The sequence below is a fragment of the Propithecus coquereli genome, unplaced genomic scaffold (genome assembly GCF_000956105.1).
Source record: "Propithecus coquereli isolate 6110/MARCELLA unplaced genomic scaffold, Pcoq_1.0 Scaffold449, whole genome shotgun sequence".
Classification (NCBI taxonomy): domain Eukaryota; kingdom Metazoa; phylum Chordata; class Mammalia; order Primates; family Indriidae; genus Propithecus; species Propithecus coquereli.
Window position 1 is genome coordinate 1,428,947 of NW_012150274.1, and position 20,704 is coordinate 1,449,650.

General features: G+C 44.6%; 1 protein-coding gene and 1 pseudogene across 1 annotated transcript in view; one reads left to right on the forward strand and one right to left on the reverse strand.

Moving 5' to 3' along the window:
* Positions 1 to 904: 904 nt before the first annotated feature.
* The window catches only part of EHMT1 (euchromatic histone-lysine N-methyltransferase 1), a 226,780-nt gene continuing 206,980 nt past the window's right edge, over positions 905 to 20,704 (forward strand). Inside the window, exon 1 of the mRNA XM_012654816.1 lies at positions 905 to 943. The gene's annotated coding sequence lies outside the window, so the exon portion shown is untranslated. The remainder of the gene's footprint in view (positions 944 to 20,704) is intronic.
* Positions 11,202 to 17,791, reverse strand: LOC105818664 (annotated as a pseudogene).

Here is a 20,704-nt window from a genome sequence, read left to right on the forward strand (position 1 = left end):
GCCGGGTCCGCCCGGTGGGCCTCGGCCCGGGAGAGAGGAGGGTGCGAGGACAAAAGGGAAAGTGCGGGGCCGGCCAACTTTGGAGCGCCGGCCCGGGCGAGCTGGCCCTGCTCTCGGCGCTCTCCCTCCGCTCCGTTGACCTTTCACTTTGTTCCGAATAGGATGGCACCATCTTTAGCGAAAAGTTGGCCGGCCGCGGCGTTGCTCCCCAGACAATGCTCTCCAGCCCCGGTGCTGTCAGAGCGGGAGCGCACGCTCGGTGGGAAGCTTTCGGACTGAAGTTCGTTTCTGAGCACACGGCTTGAGGGCTCTGGATGTAAAAGTTCGCATTCTTTGTTAGTGGCCTTGGCCTTCCCCTGTACTCGTGCTCGGGGACAGTTTGTTTCCCTGCTGTGGCAGCATAGAAATTAAACTCTTGCGAGGCAGAGCCACTGGCGTCCGTGTGCAGGAAGAGCAAGCAGGAGGCGGCGTGTCCGTGGAAATGCAGAAACAGTGTGGTCTGAGGGCTGGAATAAGGGACTGCCGTGGAAAAAAAGTGATAACCTGGTAATTTTTCTTTGAAATTAACCATGTAAGTAGTAACTACTGGGACTTCCAGAGATCAGAAAGTTGGGTGTAGTAAGGAGCTGTACGATATCCTGGTGCATAGACTTAACAGTATATTTTAGCCGAGGTGATGTGCCGTCTCTTTGTGTGTTTATTTTTTTCTGGGATTTTTTGGGGGCGTTGATACAAGTAAACGGGTCAAGTGCAGGGGAGTTCAATGCATGGAGATTTTGTTGAGTAGCTGCCACGTTCAAGGAACGTATAAGGCACTGGGAGCAAAAAAGTAAATTAGGGAACTCCAAGTCACTTCCAGGCTTGTAGGGGAGAAGATGTTAGTGATTAATGACACCGCTTTTGGAGCACCTGCTGGGGCTCAGGCACTGCGCAAGGCCTTCAGGTAAGTCATCTTATTTAGTTTCCTCTGCCCTGTGCAGCAGGTGCTATTTTTTCCTGTTAGCAGATGAGGAAAACAAGACTTGGAAGGGGTTAACTAACTTGGCCTAGTCAGTTGTGGGACTAGCACTTGTCCCATGTTGGGCACATAGTAGGTGTTTCATAAATGAGCGATGAGTGAGTGGCTCCAGATGTGTCTGGTTCCACAGGCAGCCTTGAATAGAGGGCTTGACAGTGCTGATGATAATGACAGCCTGTGTTTACTGAGCCCTCACTTGTGTCCAGCCCTGGCGGCTGGCTTTGTGCGAATTCACTTGCTGAATCGTCACAGCAGTCTTAATGGGGTAGGTACTGTTATATCCCCATTTGCAGATGCGGACACAGGCACAGTGAGGCCCAAGAGCTTGTGGAGAATTAATATGCAGGTGGTCTGGCTTTCCAGCTCTTGTTTGCTAAAGATGTGTTACATCTGTGATGGTCATTTTTAGGTTAATAAAAGCTCTGTTTTTGGATTCATGATTCTAAGGGTTCATAACGCCTGTGTGTGATAGGGGGAGGGGCCCTCCTGTGTGCAGTCCAGCACCTCTGGCCCCCTGGACGGTAGGTAGGCATGGGATCACTGTTGCCACCAAATCTGGGAAATGGTTACGGGTCAGAGTTCACTAATTGCCGAATGATTAAACCAGCAAAGTTGGCACTTGAAACTTACCTAACCGAATATCTGTTTTTCCTTTTCCTTGACCTACAAAAGATAGTCAATACATTTTCACACTAAAAGGAACCACTAAGGTAGTGGAATACGTCCTCCATTCCCCATTTTGTGGATTAGTAAATGGTGGCTACCGAGGTTTAAATAATTCCAGGGTAATCGAGGATTAGAGCCCAGGGTGGTGCACTCGATTTGAGGCTTTTGTCTCAGTAGAATGTCCTCTTTCAGTGGGAAGCCTTCTCAGGCAAATACTATACTTTCCTACCAGGCTGGCTGTGTATCTCTTCCTTATTTTTTGGTTCTTAGAATAAGGTATGTACCTGCCCATAGTTTAAAAACTCAGTCAGTGCTAAAAGACGTTAGCAAAAGCTGCTGTCATCTGCCTTTCTAGAGAGGCAGCAGCTACGTGGAACTCCTTAGCGTTTACTTCATGTTTCCTAGGTATATGCTTGTGTTGTCATGTCTTCATTCACCAATTTTAGGGGTTGTCTAAGGACTTCCACTAATGGCAGATGAAGATCTCATGCTCTCTCCCCTGCTCACCCTGCCCCAGAGTGCACGTTCTCATCCTGGGATTCTGCCCGCCTTTCCCGCGTCTGGCGGCTCTCTGTGTCTTCACTCCCTCGTGCTGGTGGAGCCCGTTCCCCAGTAGCTTACCAAGGAGGAGGCAGTGGGAGGCAAACTTTCGGGGCTCGCATGTCTGAAAATGTGCTTATTCTACCACCACACTTGAAGAAAAAGTTTGGCTAGGCGTGAAATTCCAGGTTGGAAGGTGTTTTCAAGGCATGGCTCCTATATTGTCTGGTTTCCATTGTTGCTCTTGAAAAGTCCACTTTGATTCTTAATCCTTTGTGAACATTATTCTCCCACCAAACTTTTAGGATCCTAGCATCCTTGATTTTCCTAATGTTTATCATGTGCTTAGTGCTAGCTTTTCTTCATTTATCATGTAGGTTACTTACTGTTAGCTGTGAAATCTGGAGATTGATGCCCTTTCGTTATGGGAAATTTTCGTATGATGTATTTGAGATAGTTCATTCTCTTCTGCTTTCTCTGTGTTCTCTCCATTTCCTTTGGTTAAATGTTGGACTTCCTGTATTTAGTCTTCTAATTTTTAAAATGTTTTCTCCTTATGTCTTAGTCTTGTACTTTTTGAGAGCATATTTGACTTTTTTTTTTTTGAGACAGAGTCTCACTCTCTTTCCTGGGCTAGAGTGCCATGGTGTCAGCCTAGCTCACAGCAACTTCAGGCTCCTGGGCTCAAGCAATCCTCCTGCCTTAGCCTCCCAGGTATCTGGGACTACAGGCACGTGCCACCATGCCTGGCTAATTTTTTCTATTTTTAGTTGTTTGGCTAATTTCTTTCTATTTTCAGTAGAAATGGGGTCTCGCTCTTGGTCAGGCTGGTCTTGAACTCCTGAGGTCAAGCAGTCCTCCCACCTCAGCCTCTCAGAGTGCTAGGATTACAGGCGTGAGCCACTGCGCCCAGCCTTTTGACTATTTTTTAACTGAATTTTTCTGCTATTATATTTTTATGTTCTTTACTGTTCCCTATTACTTTTTTAGTATCTCCTGTTCTTGTTTTATGTATATCTTATGTCTTTTAATTATAGTTAAATTTCTAAAATTACAGTTAAATTATTTCAAAAATTTTGTTTCTTTCATTTTTTGTGCTTGCCCTGCATACCTCTTTGCTGCTTTATCTCTTGGTCTTTCTTTCATGATGGAAACCTTCTTCCAATGTCTGGTGATCTTTGACCGTTTAGTCACCTGTAAGAATAAAGCACTAAACATGGAAAGCTGACTGTTCGAGGGGCTTGTTGACTTGTTGCTTTCACTGTAGGGCAATGATAAGCTGCTGTTATTTCATTTGCTCCCTTGCCATTGTTCCTGTTTCTTAGGGACGGGGTTTTGCTCTGTCCCCTAGGCTGGAGCACAGTGGCACAGTCACAGCTCACTGTAACCTGGAACTCCTGGGCTCAAGCGATCCTCCTGCCTCAGCCTCCTGAGTAGCTGGGACTATAGATGCGCGCCACTATGTCTGGCTAATTTAAAAATTTTTTAGAGTTAGGTTTTGGCTATGTTGCTCAGGATGGTCTCGAAGTCCTGGTCTCAAGGGATCCTCCCTCGTGCTGGGATTGTAGGTGGGAGCTCCTGTGCCTGGTGGATCCCTCACTCTCTTGCCTTGCGGGTGTAAGACGGATGTTACACAACCTGGTTAAAGGGCTCGGGCAAGAAGAGGCTCTTCCATAGCTCAGTACACAGCCTTTCCCTGATCGCCTTGTTTTCAGCTGAGGAGCTCACTCCTGCCTTTCTTTGCTTGCTTTCCCCAAGTGCGGTGCGTTTTTGATGGAATTTTTTACAGGGCTGAACCTCTGGTGTCCAGTGGCTACAGAAGAGGAGGACTTGCCTCAGTGTGCAGGAGGGGACGTTGGAGTCCAGCTGTTCTCACGTGGATTTTTATACCCACTCCCCTTTGCAGCTGCGGTACGTTCCCGATCCGTCTTCCCAGTCGGCCTGCTTCTCAAGCAGCAACCCTGATTTAAGTTCCTCCTTCCTCTGCTCTGTGGGGTGCTTCAGCGTTTCTCCACCCTCCGTCTTCCTGTTCATGTCTGTGTAGAGGTTTCACATGTCTCCTAGATGGAGTTTGTTTCTCTTTCCTGCTCTTGTCTTTGGTTGATTTTTGTTAAGGGGGAGGATCAGAAGTGTTTTCTCCAAATCCTGAGAATTCTACCTCCACTGAAGGCACAGCTTCCTGAGGAAAGGGCTGAGCGTCCTGGAATCTGACCGTGGAGTTGGTGGTGGGCAGAGTCTGGAGTCGCAGCAAGGCTGGCCAGGTGGGGTGCGTACCTCAGCCCCAGTACCCAACAGGACATCTGTCGAGATCTCACGAGTGGCCAGGGCCAGAGTGGGGCTAGAGCCCTGGTTTCCTGCTTCTGCTTCCTGCCGTGTCACAAAACAGTTGTGTATGTTTGACCACATTTTATTGAGTTTGTCTCTGAAAATAATTCAGCCTGTAAGAACCATGTTTTGGGCTCTTCTCTTTAGAGTTTTATGTTCTTTATCATTTCATTGGCTTTACGTGTTTGAAGGATGCCTTTATCCTAAGGTAAGTGGGCAGTTTGATTTCAGCTTCAGTTGCTCACTCAGCAAACCATGTAGGCAGTAGTTACTAGAGTCCAGCTAATTTGGTCTATGGCGTTATGATACAAAAAGCATCAGTTCCAGGATGGAGAGGTCCCCCTCCTCTCCCTACTTACTGTTTGTTTTTATACAACTTTTAGTATTTTCATGTGTTTAAAAAAAATCTCTGAAGGTTTTTGATTTTGAAAAACAAAAGCTGAAGTAGTTCCTTTAAATCTTCAGAGGTAGCATTTCATTTGAAATAGTGTCTTCCTAGGCAGGAGGCCACTTTCCCAGTAGCATCACTGTCAGTTGGTATTTTATTTTGGAAAAGTTTTTGGACCACATTCTGTATCCCACTTTTTTTTTTTTTTTGGGCTAGAGTGAGTGCGTGGCGTCAGCCTAGCTCACAGCAACCTCAAACTCCTGGGCTCAAGTGATCCTACTGCCTCAGCCTCCTGTAGCTGGGACTACAGGCATGTGCCACCATGTCCGGCTAATTTTTTCTATATATTTTTAGTTGTCTGATTAATTTCTTCCTAATTTTAGTAGAGGCGGGGGTCTCGCTCTTGCTCAGGCTGGTCTTGAACTCCTGAGCTCAAACAATCCGCCTGCCTCGGCCTCCCAGAGTGCTAGGATTACAGGCGTAATCCGCCCGGCGGATATACAAGTTTTTGAGACTGATCCCTGATTTCACAAATTTAATAGTGTAATAGCACAAATATTACTGTGCAAAATGAGATGGAATCAGTTAAAGTAAACAAAGAAGGTCCTGCTGTATTGCAGTAGTTGCTGTGGCCAGACATATGTTGGGCAGAGCTCCTAAGTTAGTCTAGATTTTAAAGGAGGTGAGAATAAATTGGCATGGCAAGGTATACAGTATGTACTTTTCCAAAAAAAACTAGGGATTTTAGCAAATTTAGAAAATTAAAACCTAGAAACCTCAGAATGCCAAATATTTGTCATCTCCTTTTTTCTGATCCTTGTGAGTGTGCATGTTTGAAATTGGCTGTCACCAGTGATCATGTGCCATGTGCTTTCCTCTTTCATATATTATCTGACATACATTTGTGTCTTTAACATTTTTATTAGCTACATGGTGGTGTTTGTCACAGAGAAGTCCCAGTTTCCCTGATTATGATTTGGGTGAGGACTGCATCCTTTAGGACACGGTGGAATTACTAGGTCGGAAGGGGCAGGTGGCTTGAGATGAAGCTGGAGGGGAGAGGGGCAAGGTCATACAGGGCCTTGTCGCCATGGTAACAAGTTGGGATGTTTCATAAGCACTGTAGACAGTCCTTGAAGATTTTAGGCATGGAACGATATTTTAAAAAGGTGACCCTGGCTGCTGTGTGGACAGTGGATGAAGGGAGATCACAGTGGAAGCAGGGAGCCAGTGAGAAGGCTTTGCCAGGTGGCATGGGCGGAGGGAGTTGCAGAGGGACTGGAGGGTTGAGTCAGGATGTAGGTGTTTAATTTTTTCAGTAGGTAAGACAGTTACATGGTTCAGAATTCAAAAAGTACTAAGCGAAATGCCTCCCCTCTTTGTCCCCAGCCACTCAGTTCCTCACTTGGCCGGTCATCAGTGTTACAATTATTGTCCATCCTTCACGATATTTATGAATATACAGTCATGCGTCACTTAGGGACATTTCGGTCAATGACGGACTGCATATGTGATGTCCCGTAAGATCATAATGGAGCCGAAAAATTACTATTGCCTACTCATGTTGTAGCCATCATAATTAGTAGGGCACTGCATTACTTTTTCTTTTCTTTTTTTTTTTGGTTTGAGACAGAGTCTCCCTCTGTTGCCGGGGCTACAGTGCTGTGGCGTCAGCCTAGCTGACGGCGACCTCAAACTCCTGGGCTCAGGTGATCCTCCTGCCTCAGCCTCCTGAGTTGCTGGGACTATAGGCATGTGCCACTATGCCTGCTAATTTTTTCTGTTTTTTAGTTGCCGGCTAATTTCTTTCTACTTTTAGTAGAGATGGGGTCTCACTCTTGCTGAGGCTGGTCTGGAACTCTTAAGCTCAAGTGATCTTCCTGCCTCGGCCTCCCAGAGTGCTAGGATTACAGGTATGAGCCACCGTACCTGCATTACCTTCTCTATGTTTAGACAGGTTTTTACACAGAAATACCCTTGTGTTACGGCTGCCCTCAGTATTCAGCACAGTAATGTGCTGTACAGGTTTGTTGCCTCGGAGCAATCGGCTACACCTGTAGTGGGCTGTGCCATCTAGATTTGTGTAAGTGCATTCTGTGATGTTCTCACAGTGATGAAGTCACCTAAAGACACGTTTCTCAGAATGTATCCCCCTCATTAAGCGTCACATGACTGTATAAGCAAATGGATGTGTAGATATTTTAGGCTTTTCATTATGGAACCTTTTAGACCTATTCAAAAGTAAGAGTGGTAGCATGATGAACACCATCACCTGTCCCCCAGCGCTATCAGTTCTCTCCTAATGGCCGGTGTTGTTTCATCTATACCTCCACTGCTCCTCACCCCATCTGCAATTATTTCGAAGCAATTTTCAGACATATTTCATCTGTGACTATTTCAGTGAATGTAATATTCCAGTCAATAAATATCCAGTCAATGTGTAGATTTCTTATTTCAGTTCAAATTGGGAACCAAATGTGGTCTATTCATTGCTCTTGGTAGATAATCTCTTCAGTCTCAGCATATTGATTTCTCTTCCATTTCTTTATTTTTCTCTTGCAATTAAGTTTCGAAGATGATGATTCCTTTGTCCCAATGTTTCCCATAACCTTGTCTTGCTGATTGTATTCTTACGGTGATGTTTAATGTGTTCCTCTGTCCCCTGTAGTTCCTGTCATTGGAATTTAAGATCGAGAGCTGCTGGCTGCTGCTGTCCACTGTGATAGCCACTAGCCACATGTGGCTCTCGAGCACTTGCAATGTGGTTAGTGTGAATCGAGATGTGTCGTCAGTACAGAACACACAGGAGTTTGAATTCTTACTGTGAAAAAGAGAATGTAAGGTATCATATTAAGACTTTTAAAAATGTTGATTACATGTTGGAATGTAATATTATTTGACATGTTTCTAATTACTTTTTAAAAAATGTGACTGCAAGAAAATTTGAAATTACATACGCGGCTCACATTGTGTTTCGGTTGGATAGCCCTGGTCTAGAGTCTCCATCTGATGCAGACTTGTCTTTTTTTGTTTAGCAAGAATATGTCATAACTAGTATTGATTTCTTTTACCAGGAGGCATAATAAGTCTGATTATCTTGCTTTGTGATGTTAACACAAAGCTGATAGTCATTGATAGGGGTTGCTCAGAACCATTAACTCATCTGCAGGTGGAGAATGGCAGCCTTTCCATGTATCGGCTGCAGTCCTGCTATAGAGAGAGCCTGGTTACCACTAAGTACATTCACATGGAAAGCACTTGATATGTATTAGCCTCCTCATAGGTGCCAGCCTAAGAAAGACTAAGAGGGTTTTCCTCGTCCCGGGTAGTTTGAAGATTGCTTACTAACTGGCTGTTAACATTATTTCTGTACTTGGAGTTTAGGTCTCTGTGCTCGCCATCAGATTCCAAGGCTAGCATTTAGGCTTAGAGAGCCTTGGTTCCTTCCTTATCCAAACACAGTTTGCCTGTGTTCCATGAGCTCCTTGAACACTGAGTGAAAAAAAATGCAATTGTAATAGCCCAGTGAATGGTCAAGTCTTCCCCTTCCTCTACCTCAGGTTTCCCTGTCTAGTTTCCTTTCCTTTTCTTTCTTTCTTTCTTTTCTTTTTTGAGACAGGGTCTCGCTCTTTCCCCCAGGCAGTGGTATCATCATAGCTCACTGCAGCCTTGATTTCTTGTGCTCAGGTGATCCTCCTGCCTCAGCCTCCTGAGTAGCTGGGAATACAGGCACGCACTACCACCCCTGGCTAGTTTAAAATTTTTTTTTTTTTGTAGAGACAGGGTCTTGCTCTGTTGCTCAGGCTGGTCTCACGATCCTCCCACCTCGGCCCCTAAAATGTTGGGATTACAGGTGTGAGCCACTGTGCCTGGCCTATGGGGAGTTTTTAATGTAATCCTTACGACAACCTTATCAGGTGGGGTTACTAGCCCAATTTCTCTATTTCACAGAAGAGGAAAAGGAGTGGTTTGCCATTGTTTTTTAGACAGGTAATCTGAGGTATACTTTGGGTCACAAAACAGCAAAAAAGCAAAACCTCTCTAGGAGTCAGAGAAGCAGTTAAATTGAAGCTTCCTATCCATTAACTGTCTTCGCTGCAAGCCTGGGGGTGAGAAGAGGAGGTGTGATTGTTCCCGAGTGTGCCGGTGACACGCGAGTGGGCTGCTGTGTCGTTTTCTGCAGACGGTGGCGCAGGCGGCTCGCCCCTTGGGCACCTGCCGCAGCCTGAAGTCTCCTGGCCTTTTGGTCAGGGGAACAAGGAGCATATAACCCCAACCTTCTGTCTGCTTTTTCTCTGCTATGATTTGTCTCCATTTGTTTGCCCCGTCTGCTGCAGTCATCCTGCAAAGCAATGCATAGTGCCCACTGTGGCCCAGATACAGGTGGGCCCAACGCCTCACACTTTCCACTTCATTTTCATTTATTTTGCATCGCTTAATCTTGCTTCAAGAAACGGGTGCGCTACAGGCCTCCTCCTTGGCCCTGTCACCTCTCCCTCCCTCCTCTGTGGCAGAGGCTGAAAGAAGTTCCTGCTGAGGGCCTGTAGGAAGGCAGCCTGGTTCTCACTCTCATGAAAGCCAGTCTGGTGGCGGACACCCATGTGGCTTGTAGAGATGCTGTTGGACTCTCGTGTGCCTGACGTTTGTTGTCTTTGCATGTGGGAAAGTACGGACGGCAGTAACGATGGGGGGTATGCTGAGGCCAGAGTCACACACGCCCAGTTTGAGGGTGATGCCCATCCTTGTGGCCATTGTGCTGTTTTGTTTATGCTGCTGTATAGTCTCTGACTGACTGTCTCCCTCTCCTGGTCTCAAGTTCAAATGTTCCTCCTCAAGGCATGCAGTCCTTTCTTTGGTTTTGTCAGTCATCATTAACCATGTTGGACTGAGATTTGGGGCAGCTTCCCTTTCCCAACTCTGATCTGGGCGGGATGGAGGGGGGCTGAGTGCGTGGGTCAGTTTGGCACCACCTGTGTGCTCTGGAGCCTCAGGGCTGTGGGTGGAGCGGTATAGCAGGCCCAGTGCAATGTAGGCCACAGGTCCTGTGCGCTGTCTGGCTGCCCAGAGCTGCTGCGGCCTGCGGCGGGAGGACTTTGCTGAGAGGTGCCATTTGAGCAGAATCTGGAAGAATACGTGATGTTTGCCAGGCAGAGAGCTAGGGCCTTTGAGTTCCTTGGGGGGCCAGGACTGAGGCTGCCTCAGTGATTAGGGGGCCTCGCTCCCCTTCCTTGGAAGTGAGGCGGAGCCTGCTGGCTCCCACACCTGTTTGTCCTTGGGTGCTGGCTATGCAGCCAGCATAGGAGAAGGGGAGGAGCTTGCTCTCTCACGGTCCAGAGGAAGGCAGGGTCTGCTCCATCTACCACTGAAGCTTCGAGGGCCACTGAGCAGCAGGATAGGATGTAGGCTGGCTGGACGTTCTTGACCAGATCAACCTACCTAGCCTCGTTTCTTATGATGAAATTTGTGAAAACAGAATATTGTGTGTCTCATTTGTGAGTATATATACTGTGATAGTTTGGTCATTAAGATTGTTTGTAAGTGACAAAGACTTCATATAGTAGGCTGAAATTGCTTTAGTTCTTTTAAGAAGAATTGCCTTATACTGATTTGTTTCAATTTATAAGCAATTAGTGAATGCAGACTATTTTGGATGGCACAATTGAAGAAGAACTTTTTGAAATGAATTTCAAGATCAAGGTCAAAACTTTTAGGCCAGGGGTGGTGGCTCACTGCTGCAATCCCAGCACTTTGGGAGGCCGAGGCAGGAGGATTGCTTGAGGCCGGGAGTTTGAGACCAGCCTGGGCAACGTAGTGAGACCCCATCACTGCAAAAAAATTAAAAAATAATTAGCCAGGTGTGATGGTGGTGCCTGTAATCCCAGCTACTCAGGAGTCTGAGACGGAAGGATCGCTTGAGACCAGGAGTTGGAGGCTGCAGTGAGCTGTGATGCTGCTGGTGCACTGTATCCTGGGCGACAGAGCAAGAATCTATCTTGAAAAAAAAAAAAAGAAAGAAACTTTTACTTTTTTTTTATTTGAGACAGTCTCCAGTCTCCTCTCAAAGGTCCCACCTCTTCATACTGTTAAAACGGCAATTAAATTTCCCCATGAGTTTTCGAGGGGATATTCAAACTAGAGCAGTAAGTGAAAGAAAGTGAGGAGTCCTTTGGTTTGAACACCTGGGAGAATATTGTCATTTATTGAGATGGGGAAGGCTGCGGGATGGCAGGTTTTGGGGAGAGAGTAGAGGTGCCTATTGGACTGTCAGGCATACATGTGGAGCAGGAAGGTGGAGCAGAGCCGCAGAATCCAGAAGAGGCCTGTGGAGTGCTGGGCCCCTGAGTGCACGCCGTGGAGGACCGGGGAAGCCAGCACAAGGGGACTGTGAGGCAGCAGGCGAACTGGAACAGGAACCTGGAGGAGGTGCTTCATGAAGACAGTGTGATCAGCGCTGTTGGCAGCTGCTGAGAGTTTGAGCTGAAAACTGAGAACCGACCCTTGGATTCGGCAATGCGGAGGTCATGGGTGACTTTGGGAAGCACTTGTGTTGCATTATCTAATTCAGCATTATCATCAAGTCTTCGCAGTGGATGATGTTACGTTTGTGTCTGGAAAAGAACCCAAACTCTAAAATAATTTAAAGAGGTTTATTTTGAGCCGAATATGTGTAACCATGGCCCAGAGAGCCACGCCCAAGAAGCCTTGAGCAAGTGGTTTCTCCGTGGTTGGGTTACAGGTTGGTTTTACACATTTTAGGGAGACAGGAATAACTTCGTAAAGTCATAAATCAATACATGGAAGGCATACATTAGTTTGGCCCAAAAAGGCAGGACATCTCGAAGCAGGGGATTACAGGTTATGGGTGGGTTTAAAGATTCTCTGATTGGTAATTCGTTAAAGAAATCAAGCTTCGTCTAAAGGCTTGGAATGTTTTTAAATTAAGGAAGTCTGTTAATCAGAGACAAGCCAATGGACATATACGGAGACTCAAGTGATCCGTTAAGTAAATTGATGACCTGCAGGTGGAGTTTAACCTTTGTCTCACGTGGTCTTAGGCTTGTTAATGATTTTGTATCTTTTTAAAAAAAATTTTAAAAATTTTTTATTTTTTAGGGGGTGGGATGAGGAGGGGCGTTCAGTTTCCTTTTTTTGTTGTTGTTGAGACAGAGTCTCACTCTGTCGCCTGGGCTAGAGTGCGGTGGCATCATTGTGGCTCACAGCAACCTCAAACTCCTGGGCTCAAGGGATCCTTCTGCCTCATCCTCCTGAGTAGCTGGGACTACGGGGTCTCACTCTTGCTTGGGCTGGTCTCGGAACTTGAGCTCAACCAATCCTCCTGCCTTGGCCTCCCAGAGTGCTAGGATTAAGGGAGTAATCCACCATGCCTGGCCAATAATTTTGTGTCTTATTGTTATAAAAAATAACTCCAAAAGGGGTATGATGAGGCATGTTTGACCCCTCTCTTCTCATGGCCAGCAGTTCAGCTTTAGGGTTTCTAGGGGGTCCCTTCAGCCAAGAGGGGGTCCATTCAGTCAGCTGGGGGGGTTAAGATTTTATTTTAGTTCAGAGTTGCTAGAGGTGTGGTGAGTTTCACATGTGGCTGGTACGTGTGAGAGCCAGTTCTGCCCTGGGCCTACGTGGAAGGTGTGGTGGAAGAGTGTTCCAAACTGGGGGAAAGTCAAGGAGAAATCCCAGAGAGCACGTCAGAGGTGTAGGTGGGAATGGGAATCGACCCTTCAGCCTTAACTCACCTTGAAAGTGCAGGGAAGGTGAGTGCTCCAGGCTGTAGCCTGAGTCTTTTCGCTGACACGTCCCCCAGGCCCTGACTTCTGCTCTACCCGGTGAGGTGGGCACGCCTGCCCTGCGATTGAGAGAGTCCAGCAAGGTGTGTGAGTCAGTAAACCTGTGAACTGCAGAGGCAGGGGAACAATTATGAGGCCTCTGTATTTTGAGACTGCTTGTTAAAGCAATTTGCGACTGTTTCCTTTACCATCTTCCTATATAGTCACATGGGCTGGGCGCTGAGTGAGGTAGGCTGACATCCTTGTCCTAAGGGCAGAGGGAAGGCTTGAAGGTGGCGAGTGACTTTATCAGGCTCCCTGTTAGGAAGGTCATTCTGGCTGCTGTGTGAAGAGTGGGTCATAGAGGACCTGCAGCGGAGGCGGGGGGTGGGCGGATGCAGCCCTTGGGGGCTTGCTGAGGCAGATGAGGAGGGCACTAGGATGATGCTGGGTTTTCTGCTCGAACGACAGGGTGGCTGGTGGTGCCACTCACCAAGACAGGGACAGGCTTGCTCAGGTTGGCTCTGGGGTGGTGTATTTCAGGAGTAGCAAGCTTTTTCTACAACGACTGGAAATAAGTATTTCAGACTTTGTGCACCAAGAAGCAAAATCAAGGGTAACCCCACAAATTTTTATTGACAAAAGTGAAAATACAATTGACTGCTTTTTTTTCGGTAACACCTATCCACTAATTAGAAGAATAAAGTTTTTAGAGGGATAACATTTTGCTTAGTTGGGGTTCAAAGTTAGTGTTCCCTGTCATAAAAATTACTGGAAATGTTCATCTGTTAGTACTGATCTGTGATACGGTTTTCTGTGTTTCGTCTCTGAACATGTCTTCACATGGTAGGTGTCCCAACATCAGTCAGGAGAATGTGATTTATTTTTATTGAGATGTAATTCATAGGCCACAAAACTCATATTTTAAAAGTGTACAATTTGGTCTTTTTTTCCGGTATATTCACAGAGTTGTGCAACATTGCCGCTCCCTGACTAGTCCCAGAGCATTTCTGTTGCCCCGAAGAGAAACCCCGCACCCGCACAGTCGTTCCTCCCTGTGCCTGGCAACCACTGATTACTTCTGGCGAATACTTTCTCGCGTTCTGTGTGTCGTCTTTTCACTTCTTATTTTTCTTTTTCTTTTCTTTTCTTTTTTTTTTTTTTTTTTCCGGGCTAGAGTGCCGTGGCGTCAGCTTAGCTCACAGCAACCTCAAACTCCTGGGCTCAAGCGATCCTCCTGCCTTAGCCTCCCGAGTAGCTGGGACTACAGGCACGTGCCACCATGCCCGGCTAATTTTTTCTATATATTTTTAGCTGTCCAATTAATTTCTTTCTATTTTTGGTAGAGACGGGGTCTCGCTCTTGCTCAGGCTGGTCTCGAACTCCTGAGCTCAAACAATCCGCCCGCCTCCGCCTCCCAGAGAGCTAGGACTTTTTATTTTCTTGATGGTATCCTTTGAAGCATAAAAAGTTTTTAATTTTTGATGAAGTCCAATTTTTCTGTTTTTTTTTTTTTTTGCTTGGTTGCTTGTGCTTTTGTTGTCATATCTAATTGCCTAATCCAGGTTAGGAAGTTTATGTTTTCTAAAAGTTTTATAGTTTTAGCTCTTACCTTTCGACCTTTGCTTCACTGTGACTTAGTTTCTGTGTGCGATGTGAGGTAGGGTCCAGTAACTCTTTCACGTGTGGCTGGACAGCTGGCTCAGCACCGTCTGTCGGAAAGACTGTTCTTTCCCCGTAGAACCCTCTTGGTACCCTTGTTGAAAATCAGTTGGCCATAAATGGGAGGGTTTATTTCTGGATTCTCAGTCCTACTCCATTGATCAGTGTACCTGTCCTTAGGCCACTGCCACCTCGTCTTGATTATTTAGCTGTATGATACATTTTGAAATGGGTAAGTGTGAGTCCACGTTGTTCTTCTTTGCCAAGATTGTGCAGGCTCTTACGAGTCCCTTGCATGTTCATATGCATTTTAGGGTCATGTTGTCACTACAAAAAAATCCTTTTAGGACTCGGCTAGGGATCGTGTTAAGTGTGTAGTTCAGTTTGGGGTATTCCCATATTAATAATTAGTCTTCCACTCCATGAACACAGGATACTTGCCCGTTTATTTGGGTTTTTAATTTCTTTTAACAGTGTTTTCATGTGTAAGTCTTGTATTTACTTCTTAGAAGTAAGTATTCTTTTTGATGCTATTGTAAATGGAATTGGTTTTTTAATTTCGTTTTTAGATTGCAAATCAATAGACATAGAATTGACTTTTGTATATTGATCTTGTATCTTGCAGCTTTGCTGAATTTGTTTTTTGACTCTAATAGTTTTTTTTTTGTTGATTCCTTGGGATTTTCTGTATATAAGATCATGTTGTTTGGGAATAGGTATAGTTTCATTTCTTGCTTTCAAATCTGGACACCTCTTATTTTTTCCCTTGCCTAACTGCCTTGAGTAGAATCTCCAGTAAAATGTTGAATAGGAGTGGTGAGAGCTGACATCCTTGTCTTCATTCCTCTTCTTAGGGAAAAGCTTTCAGTCTTTCACTATTAAGTATGATATTAGCTGTGGGCTTTTCCATAGATGTCTTTTATCAAGTTGAGTAAGATCCCTTTTATTCTTAGTTTGTTGAGTGTTTTTATCATTGCGGTATTGGATTTTGTCAAATGTTTTTTCTCCATCTGTTGAGATGATTATGTGTCTCTTGCCTTTATTGACGTGGTGTGTTACACTGATTTCCACATGCTGAACCTGCTCTGCATTTCCACACTAAATCCACCTGCTTATGGTATCGAGTGCTTTTTACATCCTGCTGGGTTTGGTTTACTAGTATTTTGTTGAGGATTTTTGCGTCTGTGTTCATAAGAGGTATTATGTTAGTCTGTAGTTTTCTTTGTATTGTCTTTTTGTAGTTGGTGTCAGGGTAATGCTGGCTTCATAGAACAAGTTAGGAAGTGTATCCCCTCTTCTGTTTTTGGGAAGAGTTTGGGAAGGGGTTAGCGTTGTTTCACCTGTGAAGCCTTCTGGTTCTGGGCTTTTTTTGTTGGAATTTTTTAAAATTATTAATCTCTTTACTTGTTATAGGTGTTAGATTATCTGCTTATTCCTGGGTTGTTTTTAGCTGTTTTGTGTCTCTGTAGGAATTTGTTCATTTCATCTAGGTTCTCTAATTTGTTGCTGTACAGTTGCTCATGATATTCTTTTATAATCCTTTTTGTTGTAAGAGTTGGTCATATAGTCCCCTTTTCATTCCTGATTTTAGTAAGTTGAGTCGTCTTTTTCTTGTTCAGTCTAGCTAAAGGTTCGTGAATTATGTTGAACTTTTCAGAGAAGCAACTTTTGATTTTGTTGATATTCTTTATTGTTTTTCTATTCCCTTTCTTGGTTTTTTTTTTTTGACAGGGTCTTGCTCTGTTTCCCGGGCTAGAGTGCAGTGGCATCATCATAGTTCACTGTAATCTTGAATTCCTGGGCTCAAGCAATCCTCTTGCCTCAGCCTGCTGAGTTGCTGGGACTATAGGAATGTGCCACCATGCCCAGCTGACTTTTAAATTTTCTGTTGAGACGCAGGGTCTTGCTGTGTTGTCCAGGATGATCTCGAACTCCTGGCCTCAAGCGATCCTCCTGCCTTGACCTCCTGAATTGCTGGGATTACAGGCGTGAGCCACTGCACCCAGCAAGAATTTTATTTTGAACGTGTCATCTTAAATTGCAAGGATGTCCATTGAACATTACAGTTGGACATGCCAAAGGAGAAGTCATATTGTCAAAGTGCCCACTTAACCCAGCCAAACATACGAAACCCACCCCTTGCTGACCTTCTGTAACCTCATTTTTAAGTTTTCTTTTCTTTTTTGAAACAGGAAAAAGTAGATACACGTTGGTAAATGCTAACTGTCCACATTCACAAAGAGACACAGTGTACTCTCTGAGTCTAACATATAGAGAAAGGAGGAAAAAAGCTAGAATTCTATGTATTAAGAGGGGTCCAGAACCCTCCACCTTCCACAGAGTGAAGTGAACAGAAGGTTTTTCTTTTTCCCACGGAGCTCAGTGGTGTCGATTCCATCAGTTTTTGTTGAGGCAGGAAGGGATAAAAATGAATTTGGAACAGAAAGAGGTAGAGATTCATTTCCCGTTGTATTCTGCTCAAGGTGTTTACCCTGAAATATGTCGAGAATCATGTGCAGAAAAAAGACCTCAGGAGCAGGTGACTGAGGACAAGAGGGGAGTAGAAAGACGACTCCTTGCTCCTGGGTCCCGGGGGACACTGTTTTAAAAAGGAAGGTTAGAGTCCACCAGTGTTCTGTTAGTCGTCTTCTCCTCATCCCTTTCCTCCTCAGTGTCTTTTCGTCCTCCTCCTCCTTCCCCTCACCATCCACGGGGAGCCGCGTAGTCCTGTGAACGGGTCTGTCCACGTATCCCCTTTGCTGCTGTCCTCAGTCATCTGCACCCAGGCGCAGGAGCTCTCCGCTGCCTCACGCGGCTTCCTCCTGCTGGCGTCATGCTGCGTTTGACTCGTAGAATTTCCTTTCCAGATTTCCATTTGATTTCAGCGGACTCTGAAGGTGGATCACCACTCTCATTCAGATGAAATTCTTTGGAAAGAACTTTATTTTCAAAGTAAGAATTTTCATCAAAATAGAATCTACTCTGTAACCTGATTTAATATCTTCAGATTCTGTCACTTCCACTCCGGTGCCTCTTCCTCCTCCTCCCTCCCGCGCAGTGCAGACACTTGTGGATGGTTGGCCGTTGTTACCCTAAAATTTGGGATTTTGGCGATCAGTTCTGACCTCTTCTGAAAAAAATGGCTGGTAGTTTGTTATATTTCTGTTCTACTTTCAAAAATCTCCTCACTGACTCGTTCATTAAGTCTGTTTCATTTTGTATTTCATCAATATGTTCAATTGCTTTCTGTCCTTTTTCTCTTTTTGGCAAGTCCTTGCAGGCCGATGTCTCCTCTGGCCTCAAGGCAGGAGGGGGTCTCAGTTTCCTCGCTCTGGGTGGGAGCCAAGACAGGTGTCTGTGGGACTCGCTGTGAGGTGTCCCAGGACCAGACCCAAGGGTCTCCTTGCTCATCAGGAGACACTCAAGGAACCCAGATCATATTTTTTGTTCTGTGTTTTTCTTACCAACCGATCATGTTTTATTTCCGAGAATTTATATGTGGGAAAATTAAATATACATTGTTAAGAAAAGCAGCATTCATAAAAATTAATGTTCATGTCTTAAAACTGGAGGCATACTGGAGAATAGCTAGGTAACATTAGATTTGGGAATGGTTTTCAGTGTATGTTCCTTCCCAGAAAGGACAGCTCCAAAAGAGCAGTTCAGGGGGACAAAAAAACCTACTCCAGAGATATAACTAACATGAATATCAATGTCTTTTAAGGATTAACAGGTTTATTCTCAAAATTCACTTCACACAACTACTTAACTAACTGTAGGAAATAAATGTAAGTGTAATCAGGTAAAGGGGATGGGATTTGCTGAAGTACAAGGGTAATACCTTGCCCTCCCTACAAAAAAAATGCATCAAGCCGAGATGAAATGCATTTATTGAGAAAAGGTTGTGCATTTTAAACTGAGGTATGATCACACCTAAAGTTCTGTGTTAGGAAGCATGCAAATGATACCAGGTAAACATTGTGCGCTTTCGTAATGTGTTGGTTTTACTTAAAGGTTTTGGGGGTGAGGAGGAGGATATGAAACACTGATCTATTGGAGGCATATACATACATGTATAAACATATATATCACATGTACATATATTTTGAAAAGGAAAGAATATCTGATATCTCTAGAATACACAAAAGAATTGGTAACACTGGTTGCATATGAAAAGGGATTTCAGCTTTTTAACTGCTTCAGGCAGTGGCCCCAGAGATCCCACCGTTCACTCTCCTTTGCAGTTAAGACTGCAGAGTTCGAGATGTGCCACCGCAGGGCAATCCTAAACAAATTTGGAATTGCTGACACTGTCTCTATGAAAATAGACAGTACCATAAGTAATAAAATAATGGAATGAAACAGTTGATTCACTGGATGTTAGTTTGTGTATTGGGCTGTAAGCTCATTAGAATCTTTGTCCTCGCCTCCATCTGTGGCCTTAACGCAAGGCCTTGAGGTCCCGGTGATGGATGACATGTTTGACTGAAGCTTGGTGACTGGGAGGAGCTCTGCCTCATGTCGTAGCTCTGCTGTTTGTGTCTAAGACGTATGCAGGACTGAAGACAGTCATTTTAAACTTTAAGCAATTTCAAAACTGAAAGTACGCTGCGATAAAAACATCATGAAAGCACAACTTCAGATCCTTTGTTTGACTCTGCATTCACTTCTGGAAGATAGTTGTTGCTTCCTCGTGTCCATGCTCCTCCTCCTGCTGGAGTCGCAGTCGCGGGTGCTGTCGCCTCAGGACCCCTCAGGCTTGGAGGAGGGGCGAGAAAAAACGCCAAACGCCGGCAAAGTCCAGGTCATTTTTCTTTTTATCCATTTACCCAGGGTGTACTTTTTAATTGGGACATTTAATCCATTTACATTTAATGTAATTACTGACAAGGCAGTATTTACATTTGCCAGTTTGGTAGTTGCTTTCTATGTCTTTTGTTTATTTATGTTCCTGTCTTCCTCTATTACTTTCTTCTTTTCCGTTAAATGGATATTTTCTACTATATCATTTTAATTCTCTTGTTGCTTATTTGATTATACTTTAAATTTTTTTCTTTATTATCCTGGGGATTATGATTGAATATTTTAATTTATTATAATGTAGGCTTTTGTTTTTTAATTTTTATTTTTTATATATTTTTTAGAGTCAGATTCTCATTCTGTCACCCAGGCTAGAGTGCAGTGGTGCAATCATAGCTCACTCTAGCCTTGAACTCCTGGGCTCAAGTGATCCTCCCGCCTCAGCTTCCCAAGTAGCTGGCACCTGGTTACTTTTTTTTTTATTTTTTGTAGAGACAGGGTTTCACTATATTGGTCAAGCTGGTCTTGAAATCCTGGCCTCAAGCGATCCTCCCACCTTAGCCTTCTGAAATGCTGGGATTACAGGTGTGAGCCATCATGCCCCGCCTCATGTAGTTTGTGTTAATATCAATTTAATTACAGTAGTATAGAAAATATTTGCTTGTCTATAGTTCCATTTCTTTCAGCCTTATCATGCTGTTATTGTCATACAAATGACATTACATTGTCCACCTATACAGATTTACAATTATTGCTTTGTGCAGTTGTCTTTTTTTTTTTTTTTTTGGAGACAGTCTCACTCTGTTGCCCGAGCTAGAGTGCTGTGGCGTCATCCTAGCTCACAGCAACCTCAAACGCCTGGGCTCGAGCTCTCCCGAGTAGCTGGGACTACAGGCATGCGCCATGATGCCTGGCTAATTTTTTCTATATATTTTTAGTTGTCCGATTAATTTCTTTCTATTTTTAGTAGAGACGGGGTCTCGCTCTTGCTCAGGCTGGTCTCGAACTCCTGACCTTAAGCAATCCACTCACCTCGGCCTCCCAGAGTGCTAGGATTACAGGCGTGAGCCACCGCGCCCGGCCTGTGCAGTTATCTTTTAAATCATGTAAAAAAAGTTATACATAAAAAATAATTTGTACTGTCTTTTGTACTTACCTGTAGAGCTGCTTTTACCGATGCCCTTTATTTCCTCACGTGGGTTGATCCACTGTCTGGTGTGCTTTCATTTAGCTTGAAGGACTCTCTTAATATTTCTCGTAGGGTAAGTCTTTCAGTGATGAACTCTCTGCTTTTGTTTATCTTAGAATGTTTTAAATTTTTTCTTTATTTATGAAGATAGTTTTGGTGTGTCAGGAATTATCGATTGGCAGTGTGTTTCTTTCAGCACTTCGAATGTGTTGTCCAGAGCCTCTGGCCTCCCTGGTTTCTGAGACGGCGGCTGCTAATCTGACAGAGGATCCCTTGTGCATAGTGGCTTCTCTCTGGCTGCAGTCGAGATTCTCTGTCTCTGGCTTTCAGCAGGT